General features: G+C 45.2%; 1 pseudogene; it reads right to left on the reverse strand.

Annotated features, from left to right (window-relative positions):
* Positions 1 to 21,849, reverse strand: part of LOC149369815 (uncharacterized) — a 52,890-nt pseudogene that overhangs the window by 2,030 nt on the left and 29,011 nt on the right.

Here is a 21,849-nt window from a genome sequence, read left to right on the forward strand (position 1 = left end):
TCTCAGGCTATGAGGGACGCCGTAGTGAAGGGCTCCGGAAATTTCGACCAACTGGGGTTCTGTAACGTGCACTGACATCGCACAGTACACGGGCCTCTAGAATTTCGGCTTCATCGAAATTCGGCCGCCGCGGCCGGGATTGAACCCTCGTCTTGCGGGTCAGCAGCCGAGCGCCGAAACCACTCAGGCACCGCGGCGGGGAGAGAGCCTAATTTATATCTGTAGCTATGACGTATGGTTTTTCGGGGTATCGGCATATGAACACTTTTATCAGCATTCAAAATCATGCCCCATCGGTCGTACCATTAGAACATGTTGTTCAAAGCAGTGTCCAGGTCCCTTTGATCTTCATTATTTGTAACTTCTCGGTACAGAATGCAATCGTCAGCGAACAATCGAATATGCACTGGTGGGTTAACAACTTGAACAATATCGCTGAAATACGAAAGGAAAAGCAGAAGGCCCAAAACAATTCCTTGGGGAACATCGGATGAAACTGGAAGAGAGCCCGAACGTTGTCTATCCACTTCAACAGACTGTTTGCGGTTGTTTAAGTATGCAGTAATCCAAGATACTATAATATCAGGAATGCCAATTTCTTTCATTTAAAAAAATAGTTCACCATGAGGAACTTCGTCATATCCTCTGCTCAAATCCAAAAACTATTGCACCGATTTGGCCATTATTGTGTATACAGGAAGCAGATGAATTTGCTACTTTAATTAGCTGTGTTACCGTCGAGAATCTTTTTATGAACCCGAACTGGAAGCTAGTTAGCACGATATTTTTTTTTCTAAAATTTCGTTCAAACAGTATGCAGCTAATACCTTACAGCACGGGGACGTCAATGATATGGGACGGTAGTTCTGCAAAAGAAGACGGCCTCCTTTTTTATAAACGGGAACTATTCGGGCTGTCCTTTAGTCATCAGGTATTTTACCTGTTAACATTGAAGCGCGATAAATTACCACAAGGAATTGAGCCACAGTTTCCGCATAGCGTCGCAGAAGTGCTTTTGGAATGTTGGCAGGGCCACAGGACGTTTTGGTTTTCATGTTCAGAAACATGGAAAAGACACCAGGGTAAGTAATAAAATTCATTTCTACGAGATAATACACTCGGCTGTTGTTGGTACGTGTTCTCGGGGCAGAAAATACGCTTTTAAAATAAATATTAAAATGCTGAGCAATAGCCTTTGGATCACACACCGTAGTGTTGTTCACTAAAATTTGTGACTGCTCTTTTTTCACTAATATAATTCCAAAACTTACTTGGCTCGGTTTTTATAAAGTTTTGAAGAGATGTGTTGAAGAAATAATTTTCTGAATCAAGTAAGGCACGTGCTAGATTGTCCAGTAATTCCTCGAGCACATCAGGATCGGCGAGTTTCTTCGTGTGCAGTTTTACCTTCGGCCTCATTTGAATTATATTTCGCGTCATCCATGGGTTTTTTTTTTCTTTCGTTTTTGTGCCTGTTTGGCACAAAGGTATTGATACAATACAAACAGATTTTTTTGAAACTGCGCAGTGTGCGCAGGCATCGGCATCATCGAAATCAACAAGGCAGCTTTCTTGATGTTCAATGACAAATGCGTGATTGGCACGGGAATAGTCTTTAAAGTAACGTGGCGATGAGTGTTTCCTTTTTGTTTACCGTACTAGAGGAAACAAAGTTCTAACCAAGTGGTGGTCAGACAGGCCTAGTTCCACAGAAATAGCAAAAGTCACAATGTCGCGAGGGACAAACAGCAAACCTAACAACGAATTCGTGGAACCGATATTACGGGTTGGTTCTTGAACTATTTGCGTCAGGTTGTGGGTAAGCAATATTTTAAACAAGACATTGGCTTCCTTTGCACGGGTTCAAACACTACTGTAAGCGGTCCTTCGTTCCGAAGAGAAAACTTCAGAGTATAACAGCTGACCAGACAGTCCGGTTTTTTCGGCTGTCTAACTTGCGAGAAGATCGATAAGCGTATTAATTCTCTGTTACTATTAAAGGTCAGAAAACCACAAACCACTTTTTCTTTCAATTTGCTCCACCCAATTATGACTATTTCCACAAAACTTCTTCCTTGAGGAATCAGTAAATTTTCGCACATCAGCCACTGTGACAATTGAAGACAGCTTGTCCGTAAATACAACCTATGTCTATGATTTGGCCACGAGCGAGCAAGCAGTTTGCGCATACAATTTCTTTGGAGGCTCCTACGGACACATGCATACTCGGAACAAGGCGAAACTACGGCAACCGTTGGAGGGCTTCTCTCATGATCCGTATTTGTTTTAGCACTGAAATCGCACAGCTCACGGCCTTGTAGTATTTCGCTTCCGATCGCTGTGGCCGGGATCGAACCAGCCTGCCCCAGGTCTACAGCCGAGTACAATAGCCACTGAGCCACCGCCAATGAAATGAAGTTTTAAGGCGGAAGCTTTTAATGCCTCATCGTTGTAAGCAGGAGCTGTCGACAGAAATGTCACGCTTTTCAGTTGGTCGAAACGGTCGTAACGTCACAGTGCGAGAATTTCAAACGGGGCCAATTGTACTTTGGCTACTAACCATGCAACCAATTAAAGGGATCGATACTCCAAGTAAGTTGGAGTTTGGTTAATTGCATACTTAACCAATTAGTCCAATTAACCTTTCTAGTCAGACCAGACAAATAAATAAAACCGAGTAAGAAATTGCCCGAGCTTGGGAATCGAACCCCGGTCTCCGGAGTGCGAGTCGAGCACGCTACCACTCCGCCATGCCAGCTTTTTTTTTTTCTTTATTGCCTGTCTTTGGCTCATGACATTGCACAACAAAAATACACATAACGCTATATACATACGACACTGTCGTGGTCAGCCAGCACGAGACTGGCTTCGTCAGCTTAAAATTCCCGCAACATACACAACGGCTCTAGTCTTGAGAGCCACTCGGGAGGCTCTGCAGCTGCTTTTTGGATTGCAAGAAACCAGTCCATGCTTTACCGAAAATAAATTCGGGCCGGTCGTGCGTCTTTGTCACAATGGTAGCCTGCCATTCTGGAGCGCCATATACAGTGGAGGCCCAAGAGCATAATGAGATCAAAAGGTGCCCCATCCTCATTACCAGTGCTTAAATAGCGAATTCCGTGCGCGTCAAGTGGTAGCTCTTTCTTTATGGTCCTTTGTAACACGTCCCAAAAATAAACCCCTTCCCAGCAGTGCAAAAAAACATGGTCTATTGTTTCAGGCTGTTTACAAATTAAGCAGTTCGTTCCCAACGGTAAAAAGAAATCCTTTCCCTCTAGAAACTTTTTAACTGGTAACGTCCCGGTGTGTAACTTAAAAAAGAAAGTCTTTACTCCTGGTGGCACCTGCATTTTCTTCACCCTTTTTAAAACATCCCCTCCCGGGCCTCCACCCGTCAAACTTCGCGCGTGGTGACATCACGACAATTTGGACCAATCTGAAACGCGGACAAATACGCCTTGCTCGTCAGTAAATTGGTTTTTGAGGAAAGGAAATGTATCTGTCTCGCATATCTCGGTGCACACCTGAACCTCGCCGTAACGGGAAGGGAGGAAGATGGGAGTGAACGAAGACACCGTATTCACTAGACGCACCTTTGCTCATTCCAAACCATCGAGCTGGCATGGCGCCGGGGCCTCCTCCGCCATGCCAGCTCGATGGTTTGGAATGAGCAAAGGTGCGTCTAGTGAATACGGTGTCTTCGTTCACTCCCATCTTCCTCCCTTCCCGTTACGGCGAGGTTCAGGTGTGCACCGAGATATGCGAGACAGATACATTTCCTTTCCTCAAAAACCAATTTACTGACGAGCAAGGCGTATTTGTCCGCGTTTCAGATTGGTCCAAATTGTCGTGATGTCACCACGCGCGAAGTTTGACGGGTGTCCACCGAAATATGTGAGACAGTTACTGCGCAACTTTCTTTCGTGAAATACAATCTTCGTCTAGTGTCTACTGAGATATGCGAGACAGTTAATGCGCAATTTCCTTTCCTCAAATACAATTTTAATTTTCTTCACTACGGCCCCTCTTTCTTCTTTCACTCCACTTCCTCTATTCCTGTACAGTGGGGCTCAGGTGTCCAGCGAGACGACAGAGAATTAGTGCGCCATTTCCTTTCCTTAAAAAGCGTTGCGTTCAAAGGGCAAGGCATCGCGCCGAACGGGTGGTGGCGTTCAATGGACTCTGTGGCAGCGCTACAACACGCTGTCGCGTTCCACTCCTAAAGGCGAAGCTTAAGCGTCATTAATAGGCAGTTAATTAATGCACCAAAAAAATGTGAAGTGAACAATCGCGTAGCAGAATGCAGCACTCAGGCTTTCGCCTTTCAGCACTTTAGCCGCTAAAGTTCCTCGTAATTTTTTGTTTGTTGGTTTAGTTTATGAGGTTGAATGTCCAAAACAAACTCAGGCTATGAGAGGTGCCGTAGTGAAACTCTCCGGAAATTTCGACCACCTGGGTTTCTTTAACTCTAGGTGTCGAAATTTCTGGGGCCCTTCTTTACGGAAAGGAAGTGGCCATGCATTGTTGGTAACATAAATTAAACCCTGCAATATCTTTTCGTTACGTAATGGTGGCCTGATCGTTGAGCTACTGCTCACAATTGTGGGCAGTGTTGCAGGTGCTTTAGCAGAGCGACAAATTTAAGTGGCCAACCGGCCGGGTAGCAGAGTCGCCTTGTGACGCGCCGCAGGATAAAGCCGCTACTCGCATGCAAGCCCTCGCTGCACAGATAATTACCTTTTTATGATTTTTTTCCGAACAAGTTGCCCGAAAGGTTGAAGGGTTAGACACGTTAGGAAAATAGAAATGCTTGACTGACATCGCGTAGCGCTAAACTTTTCGTCCGACGGGCACTGAAGCTAACGACTTGCACTCACCTGTATTTACGTCGCAGTCATGTTAAAGCGAAAACAAACCTTCGGAGCAAAAAACCAACTACGCATGAAAATGCAGCGCCGGATAGCGGCAGCAGGGGCAATCCACACAAGCCGCGGCCCGCACCAAAACAGGACGCCATGATTGCCCCCTGCGCCACCGGTGTTTGCAGTACTTTACACTAAACTGCAGTAAAAAAAAGCGGCTTTTGTATGATATATTTTCAGGGCTACAAAATTTTTACTTTAATCTCTTTTGCGACGTAGCGATAACGAAATGTCTGGCGCGATGCTCTGACGGTAGTCGCAGAGAAAAACAGAAAGGCGCTTGAATTCAGTGCCCTTACCTTTTTTTTTCTGTGAGCGTGCTTGTACCCCTCCTGTGTAGTGCACGGCACGGAACAATATGTGGGCATCCTGAGGAAGAAGAAACTCGAGTGCTCCCGACGTGCGTACAAATATGCGTGTTACCGTTTCTGAGGCTATCTTACAACATGGCGGATTGCGCGCGATGGCCGCTAGAGGACAGCGCATTTATCATAAGGCCTATAACACACAAAAATGTTTCGCAACAATAATTTTCTGGCTGCTTCTCCATTTCGTCATATTTCCCATTTATTTTTTGGTGATATTTTTCAAACCAGCCTACCACAGCTTCTTTTTCTTTGGCCGAAATATTTCTTTAAAATAATTAGCAGCGGTTCTTCTATTATTTTTGGCTGTTTCTTACCTCTGGCTTGACTTGTAGCTAGCGGCTGATGACCCGGGTGAAATTTTTAGATTGCCATCGTGATGTCCATAGTCAAATTAGCCTCAGCTTCGATTTTGGTCCAAACTGAGAAAGTCAAATTTTGAGGCCAAATTTTGGGACTGACCCGGGTCAAATTTGGAGACTATCATCGCATTAAGGACATTTAAATTAGGCTGAAGATAGATTTTAGTCTAAGTCGAAGATTTAATTTCGAGGGTGGGCCAAAATCGGGAGTGGCCCGGGTCAAATCTGAAGACTACCATCGTATCAAGAACATTCAAACTTGGCTGGAAATAAATTTTGTTCCCAATCGACGAAGCTCAAATTTTGCGAGTGGGGCGGCCAAAGAGACTCAGGGTATCAGAGAAGCCGTAGTGAAGGGCTCCGGAGATTTCGACCACCTGAGGTTTTTTCACGTGCACTGGCATCGCACAGTACGCGGGCCTCTAGAATTTCGCCTCCATAGAAATTGAGCCGTCTCGGCCGGAATCCAACCCGCGTCTTTGGGGTCAGCAAGCGAGCATCATAACCACTGAGCCACCGCGGCGGCCATTGTGCGAATGATACAGGACTTTAAGAGTCCAGAAGCAAGACACGCTTCTGCAGTACTGAAAGCATGGTTATGCTTGCTGCTGTTGGGGCAGACCACACTACAGACGCGTAGGTTAATGAGGAAAATAGCTAATTATGAGTTGTTTTCTGTATGGACGCCGCCACGGTGGCTCAGTGGTTATGGCGCTCGGCTGCTGACCCGAAACACGAGGGTTCGATCCCGGCCGCGGCAGTCGCATTTCGATGCAGGTGAAATGCTAGAGGCCTGTGTATTGTGCGATGTCAGTGCACGTTAAAGAACTCCAGGCAGTCGAAATTTCCGGAACTCTTCACTACGGCGTCCCTAATAGCGTGAGTCGCTTTGAGGCGTTAAAAATCCCTTAAACCAAACCAACTTTTGTGAGCTAACTCAGGCGGGGTGATAACAGAGGCGTAGTGTGATGTCTGTAGCCCTAGTCCACTTACTAACCATGAATTCCACATGTTGATCCCTTAGAAGGGTCAGGATTCAGGCTAGTGGGTAGTCAAGATGAGGATCTCTAGCGCACAAAATTTAAGGGACACAACACAAGCGCTAACTTCCACTGATACAACATGCGAAGTTGGTTAGAAGAGTAGTAGTAAAAACATACCTGTCGAATGCAGTAAATAAGTCATGCACATACATAATGACAACAAGTTTCAGTAATCAGATTGATCGCCTTGAGGAAGCGGGTTAGCCGAGGTACCTCGTAGTAGCAGTAACAGAAAGCATGCACAGACAAAGAAAAAGCACAAGGTTGACAGATAAATAAGGAAGGTCCCAACATAATTGAAGTAATGCCGTTTATTCACAGGCTATCCCACGGGCTCAAAAAGATTGGAGAGAAAATTGGAGTTAGAGTTTGCATGCCAGCCCCAGAAAAGTTATACCGCATGTGTAAGGACATATGTCGCGATGAACAGGAGAGGAACGTCTGCTCTGTACGGCACCAGAAGCCCTTTGTAAATAGCACCGATAACGTTGTTTACAGGATTTCCAATTTCATGTGGCAAGTTGTATATTGGACAGACAGGCCTGTGCCTGAATAAGCGACTCAGCGAGCACTACTGAAACGTTAGAAATGAGGGGCCAGGTAATTTGGCTCGTCACTTCCGCGGTCACAAGTGCGCGCCTAATTTCGGGGAGTGTTCAGTGGAAAGAAAAAAATAGTGATCAAAAAACGAGGGAGATAATTGAATCTGCGGCGATAGAAAAGAGAGGGATTGGAAAATTGCGTTTTGTCCTCCAATCGATACAGAGTGAGGTCGATGTTGCCAATAGGATGAGATTAATTTCTCTGCTGTCTGTCTAATGCCGCAATAATCAACCTTTTCAATGTTGATGTTATGGTTAATGATATCAACGTCTTTTGAGAAGTTCAAAAAAGCCCAAGCATCCTGCTTTAGCGTTCGAAAATCTCCATAATGAATCATTCTTCAGCTAAGAGATCGGGTTGTGTCGACCTGTTCTTGCGAAAGCCATACTGGGCTGAACAAGAGGTTATGCCGGTAAGTAAACGAGGAAAGACGTTTTAGAACTATTTTCTCTAGGCCTTTAGAAACAAAAGGGGGTAGAACTGATATAGGACAATAAATTAACATATTTCTATCGCCTTCCTTGAATATAATCGCCACCTTTGCCGTCTGCACACTACACGAGAAAGTTCCAGCTGACAAAGATAAATTCAAAATACGGGCAATGAAAAGTGCTGTAACATTAATTACGTTGTAATGGCAACGACCGGCATCCGTTCACGCGGTGCGACGAAGAGGTGAACGAAGTGCTGTGCTGGTTCCGGGGTGACTCTGGGTGTGTGCCTGCCGTAACGCGTCTTCGATCAACGGCCTCCGACCTGCGCTTCGAAGACGCACCTGTACAACGTATTGTACAGGATGTCTATGGCATCGGATGCTTTGCTGTTAGTCGCCAAAAACGTTGCAACGACTTCACTTTTCGAAACTGGTTCTAAAGATATGGTTTTCTCATTTCAGACATTCAGTAAAGTTAAATACGGAGCGTCGTCTATAACGCCCCCAAGCGACAGAAAAGAAACTCTTGAAGGTTAAGTTCAGGTTCATAACTGTGCTCCGTCTTGCTTGATATATTTAGTGTTTCTGACTAAGTTGCAGTTAAAGTGATGAATGCTTTCCAAACATTCCCTGTGCGCCTTCTTGTTGAGCCGTACAGGTTAGTATACTGTAGTACTGTTTTTTAAGCACGAAGGCGTTTGGTGACAAAGTTTCTGTACGTCTTCGATGTTTTGAGGGCTTCTGAAGCCTTACTGCGTATGTATGTTTTGTATAATTGGCCTCGTTTTTCTTAGGCTTTAACAACTCTTATCTGTGGTTTTCGACTTCCTGTTCAATGTTCTAAATGTCTTGACAGCTAAGCACGCGTGGTATATGTCAGAAAACGTTCATAGAAATCCGTCGTAGGCTACATCCGGGTCACTTGCCGTGAACGCACCGTTCCAATAGAGTGCGGCTGGACGACTTCTAAATTTGTTAACTGTTAGAAAACTGATAAGTTGGTAAGAAAATTTGAATTGTAGTTGTTTTACTCGGTTAATGAGCTGATTCAACATCATAGGTATTGGCAGGTGGTCACTATCATTATGAAGTAAAGTACCAGCTCTAACTAGGGATAGATCAAATTTGGTTACAAAGAGATCTAAAAGTGTTGTAGATTGTGGAGTGATTCGTATCGATGAAGTTATGAAAATTTGAGAGCAATGACTGTTTGAGAACAATTCTATCCCAAACTTTACTCTCCTATCAACTAGTATATGTTTATCTTGAAGTCACCACCAAGAATTCAATGACATCTCTTGCATTCACAAACTCTAAAAAGAATCAAGAAAAGAAAAAAACTGGGCATTGGTTTGAAGGCGGAGGTAGCATACTGACAATACTGCAATGCCAAGCGTTTTATAAAAGGGAGTAATACAGCAAAATAGTGACAGCAGTTCAGAATCAGCTGAGTTCAAGACGAGCATTGCTACACCACCACCACTTTCACACAACGGTTCGTTTAATATGATACGCGGGATAGGCCAGTTTTTGGATACGACCCCGTTCTAATTCGGAGACACTATCACTTTGGACATTGTCAATGTGTGCTGCGGCATCTGACTTTAGACGGTTTCAGTGAAATTGCTAGATCAGAAAGTGACTTCAACGCCAAACAAGCACAGGGATCGAAAGTCGAGCTTTGCTAGTAGTACAGCTATCGTTCTGAAAAAGTATATTTTCCGATGACGCAACTGCCAGAAAATTTGTTCCACACTTTGTTCTCCTGTGCGCATAACTTATGTGCAGACGCAGATTTCGCCTACCTCTCGCAACGTAATTTTGAAAAAAATATTTAAAGCTTTAATTTCTGATCGCCCTTTATAGTCTTAAACCAAAATCCTCCGTAAATTGCTCACATCTATTAATTTTAAAAAAATATTTACCATAAACTCCACCGAGGATGTCAAGAAGAATGCGTGGCATCTTTTCATCGCCATCTGTCACCCCAAATACTTTGTTACGCAAGCAGCCGTTAAACTGAAGCACAAATGCTGGCGGGACCTGCACAGCTGTGCTATGTTACGAAACCAAGTCTACCAAAAAAATTGCACTCCAAGCACGCTGATCTCATCTGCATTTCTTCCATGCGCAAGAACGAGGTATAATGCCTTAATCGACGGGGCAATCGGGCGATCATAGGTGTTTTGTGTATGTTTATGCTATTATAAATGAAAACTACTACGACGGCTTTTGTATTTTGGATGAGGACGAGTTTGTCGGAATGATACAAGTTGTGCTTGAGTTCGGTCTCACGGTTGTAAAGAAGGAAAGCGTCTCTCTCATTCCAAATACTCTACAATACAAGTATAGCATACAAGTCGTGCAAGAATGCTAGGCCAAATATTTTGTTTGGCGCAAGAGAACGCATTTCTTCTCGCCTATTTTCTATGACAGACCGCTGTTCAAGTCGCGAGGTTGCTGGATACATACGTAGTCTTCATTTCAAAAAAAGATGTCACTCTTTTATTTATCGCTTTTTAGCTTTGTTCAACGGTAATGCAATGCATTTTTATGCGTAATTGGGTCGCTTGTTTCAAAGCCTCTGCGTGCATTTCTGCGTAGGAAATAGGCACTACTAACAAGGTCTCTACGCGCAATGTGAACAGTCGGTTGTCTATCCCCTTGAGGCTTTGGCAGCTGCAATACAGTTTACGTTGTCGCCTGTTTTTGAATAGCTGCTTTTGAAGAATGCGTTGATATTCTGGAGCAAATAAAGCCTTTCATAGGATGATCCCACGCCTATTTCCCTGCAGACTCCCCCGCCAGAGTCGCGGTCGATGTCATAGGCTCCGATGCTGAACTCCAGGGAGATGGCGTTCTTTTTGACGACACAAGTCTGGAAGTAGAACAGGAAAGCAGCGAGATTACAAGGTCAGAAAGAATTGCATAACGATGCCCTCTGAGCTTTAATTTAATTTATTTTTCTGCCCACACTTATCTCTGTATCTCAGGCCCAAGCGGTGCGGCCCGGGCGCTTTGTTTTTATTTGTTTTTATACTTCGCAAACTAATCTCTGTGTCTGAGGCCTGCATCAGGCCAGGCTATTTATTGTTCTTTTTTATGTCCCCCACAGTTCTGCGCTGTTCAAGGAAGAGATCATTTACACAGCTCTAATTCCGACCTACATACGTCTTACCACAGTTAATTGGTACATTATAGACTACTTGTTCATCAGGTTTTACGAACTTGTCCCTGTCGTTCTCCTTCCACCCAAGCTTGTGGTAATGGCCGGGATTTGTCAGTCTGCAGATTTTGCAGAGCTTGTCTGGAGCGGACAAAACATGCTTAACATTCGCTCTTTGCCCAATCCTTTTCAGTCGATGTGACAAGCTGTGAATGTACGGAATGACCGCGATTTTCTGCTGTCTAGCAGAAGAGTGGAAGGCGTCAGGCGGTTTTTTGATGAATTACTTCTTAATATGACTTTACACTCGCTCAGGCATGAGTGGGGCACCCAAAGCAGTCAGCCGGAGGATCTGTTCATTAAAGCCATGCCATCCGCAATGCAAGATTCAGAAGTCGGAATGGCTCCATTCGAGTTGACTGCACAGGAAACCTCTAGCTGTGCAGCTAGCTGCCACATTGGTCCCGTCTACAGCCAGAAGACACCGTCGTGAGTTTTCGATTTTCGTTGACCGAGCAGCCGAGGTTTTGTGGCAGCTTCATTTGAAGCAACTTCGTCGTTGCCTGCCTGAGAAGTATCAAATGTCCAGAAACTCCACCCAACTCCTCGAACAAATCAGCCTACCGCAAGATGTGCCACAGGTGCTGTCTCGAGGACCAATGTTCGCAGTCGAGAAGAGGGGGACTCCTACTGAAGTGCTGGCTCTCATCTGGGAACTTTCTCGGCGTGTCACGGGGGAGGACACTGCCCGATATGTGTCGAAGAACGTGGACGTTTTAAACCATTGCAAGGCTTTAGTACCTAAGGTACCGGGGAAACGCATTGTGACATTTTTCAAAGACAACTAGCCTTGTGTTTCGTCAGGAGTCAAGGGGGGGGGGGGGGCATCGCTGTTATGTCCCACGGCGTGTTCAACAAACGAGGCTTACATACGGTGTTGAATGTTTTTACCCCACGAAACAACGCGCCCGTAACAAGAGCAAAATCTGAAGCAAAAAAAAGAACAAACTGTGCAGTAGGCTGGACCTAGCAGGGGTTCTTAACGGCAGAGAAGCAAATAAGCTGAATTGCCCTGAGGCACATTTTGGCGTCATGATCCACAAAATTGGCGCCACCTTCAACAAAATCTACAGCGGCTGGAAACTCGCCACGAGATCACCGAAGGAAATTAAATGCTCCGCTGCCACGGCATGTCGCATCTAGTGTGTCTCTGTAGATGCTTCTTCAAAAAGTGGCTTCCTTCACACAGAAACAGAGAGCCCAGACCGCCATTAGTAGCTTCAATTATTTCATTTGCTAACCTCGTAATCTCCAGAATTTTAAGCCCGAGGATACCTTAACGACCAGAAAGCTCGATTACTGAGCCGGAGAAGTAGGGTTGAATGCCAGTTGCGGCGGCCGCGAAACAACGCAAAAGGTTCCCGTGTGCTGTGTCATGTCAAGAATGCGATGTGGTCTAAATTTGGAGCCCTTCAATCCGGCATCCATTAATACCCATGTGTCGCTTCCGGAAGTTGAATGGAACAGTTGGCATTATTTGTTCAATTGAGGCCTGAATAGCCATTCAGTGCAACGAACAAATTTATTACTACAAGTATGTCCTTTCTGAGAGATATGATTGCGTATTTGCTCTACATTATGCACAAAACACAATTACAACTTGCTGAGCTACTTTTGTGTAGTCTAGGGGCAAGACTGTGACAGCAATCTTGATCACAGCAACCGTCTATTTGGACGATGCACTGAGTCATGGAACCTTCACCATCTAGGATGAACTCAGCTTGGCATGTTTCTTCTTTTCCTTAGACTGCTTCATCATGATTGAATTCATGGGCTTGCAATGCTGCCTCGTACGGATGCTGACGCAATAGCGGCGAACATGTTCGATTGCTTCTTCGTTGTGATCAGTAAATGGGAAAGTCTGCATATTAAACAAAATCGGCTTTGTTTACTTCAGAAGATAAAATATGTTCAAGTTAGGATGAGTAAGACCTCCTCTGGGCTTCACATTTCTGAGAGCTATTTCAGTAAAAGAGTTATTTTTTGCGCTGAAGGCCGATATGCAAAGAGACAACTGGTTACTTTTCGCATTTTTTTACATAAAAAATCGGTGACATATTAAAAAGTGTAATCCGTAACTTGCCCTCCATCCAATTTAGAACAGAAAACACTACGAAAAAAACCTAAAACGGCATCAAAAGCCGTGCACGCCGCTCAGCCTCGTCGGCCGCTCCTCAAGCGAATGGACTCTGCTACGCAGCGCCCCCGCGCCGCTGCGGTCGGCGCATGTCCTAGAGGGCCAACAAGATCTGTGCGCGCTCTCTACCGCGGCAGGCGGTCAGTGTCAACACCTAAATTAATCTTCCACCCTGTACAGTTCACACGCAGTTTTCTCTGTTTTGCGACTAGAGTTCCTCTAGGCGTATAATATAGAAAATTCGCCCTCAATTTAATGAAGAAGCGACCACAAGAAGTCGGAATTGTGCAAAATTCTTGTTCGCTGTCAAATTGCACGCGAGTGCATGTAGATTACTTCCCAATATTTCTTGACTATAGCTCAGACTATTTTTAATCCTAGCCAATAACACACTATCCTTCGTAAGTACAGGCTTATCGCTGCTAGAAATAACTTACGAAATGCCCTCAGATGACAGCATTAGATTTCATGATATTAGACTTTCATTTTAGGACGCAAAGTTTTACTGGAAGTACGGACCGCGGGCTAAGAAGTCACTGCTTCAGTATGCTTCTGCTCACTCTGCTCATTCCAAAGTTGTTAAAAGGTGCATTGCAAAGTTGTTTTCTAATGCCTTACACAAGTATTTCGCGGAACTAATGGCTGCAATCTTTAATGAATAGATCCTCCAGCTGAATTATGGTGGGTACCCCACTCATGTCTTTGTTAGCGCCTGTAAAGGCATCCTAAGACGAAAGTGATCAGAACAGCTTGACGCCTTCCAGGCTTCAGTTAGAAAGCATAAAATCATGGTTATTCCATACATTCTCAGCTTTTCACATCGACTGAAAAAGACTGGGCAAATGGCGAATGATATAGTTCTTTTTTCCGCTCCAAACAAACTCCTAAAACTCTGCAGGTCGAAAAATCTCTGTGCCGCTCACAAGCTTGCATGGAAGATAGACCAGAGGAAGAAGTTTGTCAAATGTGCTAATTAATCTTCTATTATGTATCGATTTCCTGCGGTATGATATATACAGGTCGGAGTGGGAAGTATGTAAATGACTGCTGGCATGAACACCGCAGAACTGTGGGGTAAAGTTGCGGGGGTTCCTAGATGCGCGCTGCGGGAATTGTGACTGAAATCAAGTTCCAAGTGTAGTACCCAGTTCTTGTCCAATGAAGCCGCCGTGGTGGCTGAGAGGTTATTGCGCTCGGCTGCTGGCTGACATGAAAGACGCGGGTTCGATCTCGGCCGTGATGGTCAAATCGCGATGAAGGGGAAATTTTAGAAGGGGCTGTGCTGTGCGATGTCAGTTCATGAAGAAACCCAGGTGGTCGAAATTTCAGGAGTCCTTCACTACGGCGTCGCTCATACCTGAGTCGCTTTACGACCACCAGAAAACAAACCACTTCTGGCCCAAGAGAATACCCCAGTACGACGTTGAACTGTTCACCAATCTGTCAGTGTCACCGGTCATCACAACCAATTTCCTACTGACACGATAAATCATCGGTACAGAGCTGATTTGCCATTTGAGGGATACCTCTGTGTCCAAGCCGTCTCTCGCTCAGTGTTTGAATGAATTGTAATATTGCGTTGTAACTGATTATTTTTTTTCATGCACGTGCGCGATGTAAGGCCACGACTTACCTACATAATCTGCTCTGCGCTCCGTAATAAATTGTTGGAAGTTATCGCTCGTGTGTATCTGTCCTCCTCCATCGTAATCGTCTGGTTGTGTGCCGAAACTTTCATGTCACCTACATTTCTTCGCTCAAATAAAATCATGCCAATAATATCAAGTGTTCCTCTGGCATAGTTTACAAAGACGGGATTTTTCACCGGGGGATGACACTACCTCTATTTTAGCATGCCTCTAGCTACATGCAGGATACAGGATACCCTTTTACATGAGTCGTAATTCTGTGAAATTATAGCCCAGTACATGAATATACCAGTCGCAGACAAGCAGGCTGTTACGTAGCTGCACTTCAGTAAACGACGTTGCTTTTTCTGCGACAGTAAAAAAATTAGCTGTAGGAGCACTTTTCAAATAGTTCTATTTTAAGGTATGGTAAGCATATGATTTGCGAAGCACTGGCACAACGACATACTATATTTTCATGAGTGTGTTCCATTTCAGATACAGGACACTATCTGTCTGGTCACACGCATGTGGCGTGCCTTGAGCTAGTGTGAGTTGATGCAGTTAGTGAAAAATTCTCCACAGTAATTCCTTTTGCGCACTTGTCGCACGTTAAATTTGTCCTGCTTCACAAGGGAAGGACAGGCCTTATGTTTATTATACCCCTGTACTGGAACCGGACACATTGCTAGAGTTTCTCGACGCTGATATAGTAAGTAGAGCCACACACGTCCGAGGATTTAAAATGCAGCGCAATGGTGTAGCACCTGCTCAGAAGCATGCTGTTAATGAATATTATATTACAGAATTTAATAGTGGAAGCCTAGTTGATGAATCAGCTAGTGAAAAGCAGCAAGCTAGCTTGTCTTTCTGATGCCAAAAAGGGCGTCGCCACTTGTCGCCTTACGTAAGGTGTTTCTTAGGCGGCAACGGGGTGATGAAATAAACACAATATTGCCAGTTCCTTAGCCCTTCGTCCACACTTCTCACGTATGAGGTTTCATATTGCAGTGCATCAGAAACGCAGCAATGATTTAATGATTTCCTATGCATTCGTATTTCTTCCACACGAAGCGCATAGAGAATTGGTTTGGCTCAGTGGGGTTTCACATCCTAAAGCGACAAAGGCTATGAGGGACGCCGTAGTTAAGGGCTACGGAAATTGCGACCACCTGGGGTTCTTTAACAAGCGCTGACACTGCACCGTACACAGGCCTCTAGAATTTCGCCTCCATCAAAATTCCACCGCTCTGGCCGGGGTCAAACCCGGGTACACCTGCTTAGCAGACGAGCGCCTTAACCACTGAGCCATCGCGGCGGGAAGAACTGTCAGGATGAACAGCGTACTCACTGCTTCAAAGCCCAAGAAATGAAGTTTAGCGGCAGTACCTTACGGTACCTAGAATTAAGAAATCAAGTGCAATAAATCTGGAAACAAACCTTGTCTGTCAAAGTGTCATCGTTGTCAAAAGTGGCCGTTTTCCTTGCGTTCTTGTCGTACGATTGGACAGAGAGGAGGCCGCTGTCATAGACGAGCTTCGCTCCCAGACCATACGGGGAGAATCCGCCACAGAGCTGCAGGAAGTGATGACAGGGGCATGTGGCATCCCGGATTGATAAAAATGATTTCAAGAGCCCACAGACTCCGTACTTTGCCCATGGTGCGTTAAGTGGTTATGCGACACTACTGATGTTCTTTAAATATTCTAGCTTCACTTGACTAGAACAGTTAGTCACAAACGACTGCCGATCGCCCAATGGTCTTCGGCTCGTGTGCCCCGACATGCGCCGTGGCTCTTTTAAGAACCTGTAATCAAACCCATTCCTCTTTTTGATGATAGAAGCCTTTTGTTCACACAATCTTGGTCTCAGGTGATGTGGCAAAAGGCAATACACTTTTGCGTGACAAGGCCCTGTCACCCATTACATTGCTCAGCAGGATGACAACAACACATGCTAAATCAACATTTAGAGTCGATACTCTTGACTGCGTTCTTGTGACACTCCGCCCCCTTTATACGACACATATCTCATCCATTTAGGTCTCACGCCATTACGCTGCATTTGGTGTGAGGTGCGGGTATCATTTTGATTCTGGTTGTGAAGCTTCGAAGTCCTGCGTCTGCTGTGGCCGTCGGGCATGTGGTAGTTGTACCACACAGCCCTTTTTTGTCTCTTATTGGGAAACTTCTTGAGGTTGCACTTTCTACGCAGTCTGCTATAGCGGTAATGGTTCGCACCGCCCGTCTGTGCCCAGCCCGCCAGACCAGAACCGACCTCACTGTTAACCCCAGCCCCGTCCCTTGCCCTGACCAGAAGACAGGAGTACGAACTGACGAGACCGCAGCGACCAGGCCCTATGACCTCACCGACCCGAGAAGACATCTAGATGCTGTTCGGTGCGTTCATGTGCCTCGGCCTTCGGATCCAGGGGACGTGTGGCCCAGAAGCTTAGTGAGCCAGCGCTCCTCCAACCATCCTTTAATTCCCCGTGGCGGCAAGCCCCTCACCTTCTTGCTTTCTGCTGTGAAATATTCCTTCACGCCCATTGTCCTGTCGTGCTTAACATCCTCAACGCCCTTCCAGTTCGCGATCGTTACGATCACTCGGTTGCCCTGGATCATATCACAGGCGAGTAGATGACGAAGCGGACAGCGGCGCGGAGAGGTGATTGAAGGTTAGACCACAGCGCATATCCTTACTCATCGCTGGAAATAATCTGCTCTTCTGAATCAGCAGCGAGCAGTGTGCAATATTTTGTGAAAAAAAGCCTAAAGCATTGTCTTTATGCCATCGAACTTGCAGCCTCATGTAGCAATAAGGAACGGATACATATATAACTTGTGCCAAATAAAAAACGGGATAGGTCTTGGGTTCTTAATGAAACGATTCTGTTATTTGTACAATCGCTCTCTTACCGTGTCGTCACAAGCCCATTTGATTAAAGCGACCACTTAATGTGGAAAAACAATTTTGAAAGCTTGAAACTCGGACAGTGATGCTGTCTTGTCAGCGCAATCCGGATACTTATGGAGTCGTTGAGAAAACGTGCGTGTTGGAAGTTCAGGTTATCCCAACAATCCAGCTCGTAAACCTGTAAAGTTGCTCCAACTACTCGTGAAAAAAAGCAAGGTATGTAATGCAAAAGAGCCCTAACCAGTCCATTCAAGACTGACATTGGAAGTAATAGCTGCTCGTTTACGAAACCCGTAGTGTGATCGAGATTTACGCAGGATCTAGATATATAGTCTCCAAGTAGATACATAAAGGAGTGGATCGAGACAATGACGCGGAAATAGGCGCGCACACGCGCGCCGTATAGGAGCTCAGCCGAGTTGGTGGTTGTTCATGCTTAAAACAATACGAAAAGACACAAGGACGCATAAACAGATGCACACGTGGACGCTGTTCCTCTGCCCTTTTCTAGTTTACACAGTTTTCTGTATGTACAGTCAGGAACTCACCCAAGCTTCTCCACATCCAAGCGTACTATGCTGAAAAGGCCTGCGCTGGCATGCGTCCTGGTTATCAGCTCTATGTGTTGCGGATACAGTAGAGTTTCCTTTTATTGTGAGCTTTTTTAGCTGTGCAAGGGACATCTGGCATCTTCTACATGAATATCTACTTAGTTGTTCTCGAAGGAGGGAGAAGTTCCATGAAACATGTGCTAAAACCCACGTGAAAATGCAGACTGCCTGCGTTTCCAACATTCTTTTTAACACCTTGTGTAATCCAGCCATTTATCGAACAATTCATAGTAAGGACGCATTTAACTTCAGTAATTTTCAAAAATGTACGAAATAGAAACTTTAACAACCTTGGAAGCGTATACAAAGAAATATCGCAACTTGATAATTCGCACACTTAACGTCTAGAAAAGCCAAATGTTCGGCCAGATTTTTCTTACATGTTGGAGAGTCACTATCCTTGTTCTGTTGCACGGGCTGAAAAATCCGAATGTGCCGATGTATGGGTTTCCGTCGTCCGGGCGTCTCACCACGTATTCGCGCCCGTGTAGGCTCACCGAGAGCACGAGTGCCGGGTGGCGCGGCAGGCGGCTCATATAAAACAGCAGTTCGATGGCGGATCCCTGCAGGACAGCAGCGCAGTGCAGGTGCACACCCCATGTTACAGTCGCCGCCTTTGTAACTGCTGTCTACTGTTTGGGGTAGTGAGGATGGATTAGAGGAAAAATTTATCTCCCGCTAAGGCACATTCAACACTTCGTACACAGACTTGATAAGGTCTGCCTTGAATTACCACCTAATCTCGAAGACTGTAGTACTAAGCTTTCATTTCCTGCTAACGTCTTAATCACTGGCGACAAAGTTGCTGGCCGGCCTTTCCATGGCACACTACTTTGATCGTGCACTGGATTGAGACAGCTGAAAGGTAACACAACTTCGGAGTCCGTTGATAGTGGTGGGACGTTGTATACACTTGGAGGCCAATAAGAAGGGTTGACAATAAATTGAAAACAATGCACTGCTACAGGGTTATGTCCTCAATCTCTGGTTCTTTATACAGAATGATATCGCTCAGCGGCGATTGTGCATTTCAGCCACTTTTAAGTGCAACCACGCAAGCTAAGACTCGATGACGCGAAATCAGTGTCAGCTTCGAAACGCATAAGTGTTTCTTTCTAAACCAGGTAGCACCAAACAGCTCCTGTGAGCATATACTATACGAATCACTTGCCGCAAGTATAAAGCCTGCATGAACCGCTTCACCGTTTCGTAATCCACGGCTCTATTAGCGCCTCGTATATGCCGCCACGGCCTTTTCTGTGACGCTTAAAGCCGACAATGCTCAGCGCACGTACATTCCGTAACGGAGACCGGAAAGTCAGAGCTGGAAAATATTTGCCGTCAACCATCATCAGCATCATCATCAGCGTGACTACGCGCACTGCAGGGCAAAGGCCACAATAATGTCTCCCCAGTTAACCCTGTCCTTTGCCAGCTGCGGCCTCAGTACCCGCGCAAACGTCTTACTCTCATCCGCCTACCTAATTTTCTTCCGCCCCCGGCTACGCTTTCCTCCTCTTGGAATCCTCTCCGTTACCCTTAAGGACCAGCGCTTATCTTGCCTTCGCATTACATGCACTTGTTGAGCCCATTTCGTTGTCTTGATTTTGACTAGAATATCATAAATCCGCGTTTTTTCCCTCACCCACTCTGCCCTCTTCCGGTCTCTTAAAGTTACACTTATCAGTTTTCGCTCCATAGTTCGCTACGCTGTCTTAACTCAAGCTGGACCTTTTTCATTACACTCAACGTTTCTGACCCATAGGTGAGTGCAGGTAATATACAGCTGTCGTATACTTTCCCCCTTGGTGATATTGGCAAACTGCCATTGATGATCTTAGACAACCTGTCATATGCGCTCCACCCCAATCTCATTATTTAAATTATTTCTCTCCCATGATCGGGACCAGCAGTCACAACTTGCCCTAAGTGGACGTGTTCCCTTACCACTTACAGCTCCTCGCTACCGATTGTAAACTGCTTTTCCGTTGCGAGACTGTTGAACGTTAGTTTGGTTTTCTGCATGTTAATTTTGAGACCTACCGCTCTGCTCTGCCTGTCTAACTCATTCATCATGCTTCGGAGCTCATCGCATGACTGACTTAGCAAGAAAATATCATCAGCGAATCGCAAACTCCTCAGGTATTCTCCTTGACCACTGGTCCCAACTCTTCCCAATCCAGGCCTCGGAAAACCGCCTGTAAACAGGCGGTGAATAGCATTGGCCAGATCGTGTATCCCTGCCCGACCCTCTTCCTTACTGGAATTTTATTCCTGACTTTATGGAGCACTATAGTAGCTGTCAACTGGTTATAGATGTCTTCCAATACATTCGCATAAAACTCTTCGACACCCTGATTCCGCAATGCCTGCATGAGTGCTGAGGATTCTACGGAGTCAAATGCTTATTCGTAATAGGTGACGGCTATATAAAGGTGGTTGTTATATTCTGCGCATTTCTTTGTCCCCTGATCGTCAATAAGGGTATAGTTCACTATCGAGTATCTCATACGAAAACCGTCTAATCATTTCATTGAGTGATTTTTAAGGTTCTCCTAGTACTACTACGATTACTTGATTAAATGCATTTTGGCAATGGACAGTAAGCTGATGCCTTTGTGATGTTTGCAGACGTTGGCGTCTCCTGTCTTATGAACTAAGATAATGTTGGCTTTCTTCCGAGCCTCTGGTAAGCTGGGGGTCATAAGGCAGTGCGTATATAGGGTGGCTAGTTTTTCTAGCACAATTCACCTCCCCGCCCCGTCGTTCAACAGATCTCCTGTTACCTGATTATCACCAGCTGCTTTCCCCTTTGGGTCGCTTCTAAGGCTTTTCTTTGTCTTTCGTTACTGAGCGGATGAAAAATTGCTCTGCGCTACTTCTTCTCTCCCGTTAACATTCTGATTGCAGTGACTACTGTATAGATTTGTGTAGAACGGTTCGGCTACTTTAACTATCTCATTCATAATGCCAATAATATTTGCAACCTCTTTGTCTCATAACGTAGACATCCGTTTTGTAGATATGCCTAGTTTTCTCTTTCCAGCTTTTAGGCTACCTCTGTTCTTTAGAGCATGCCCAATTCTCCCCCCAATAGCTTCCTTATGTCGGCTACCTTGCGCCTATTTATTAACTGTGATGGCTCTACTAGTTCTAATCTGTTTGAATGGTTAGACATTGTCATGCTTTGCCGTTTCTTAATAAGATCTTTTGTCTCCCGAGATAGATTAACGGTATCCTGTCGAACCATCCTGACGCTACTACTCCGCACACCGTAATGATAGCTCTGAGATTATCGTTCATTGTTGCAACATTAAGATCACCTTACTGACTTAAAGGCGAATCTGTTCTGCAGTGATATCTCGAATTCCTATACTTTCCCTCTCATCGCTAACTCCTTAACGGGCTTCTGCTTGAATAGTTTCTTCCGTTCCCTCTTGAAGTATAAGCTAATTCGAGACCTTACCAATCTGTGGTCGCTACAGCGCACATTCCCGGGGCCCTCCATATGTGCACGGTGCTAGGTTTGCCACATATCATGAAGTATATTTCAGTTTTAGTCCCACCACTAGGGCTTTTCCAGGTACGCTTTCTGTTCTTTCG

Source organism: Amblyomma mixtum, chromosome 1, assembly GCF_055824585.1.
Source record: "Amblyomma mixtum isolate Tamu chromosome 1, ASM5582458v1, whole genome shotgun sequence".
Classification (NCBI taxonomy): Eukaryota; Metazoa; Arthropoda; class Arachnida; order Ixodida; family Ixodidae; genus Amblyomma; species Amblyomma mixtum.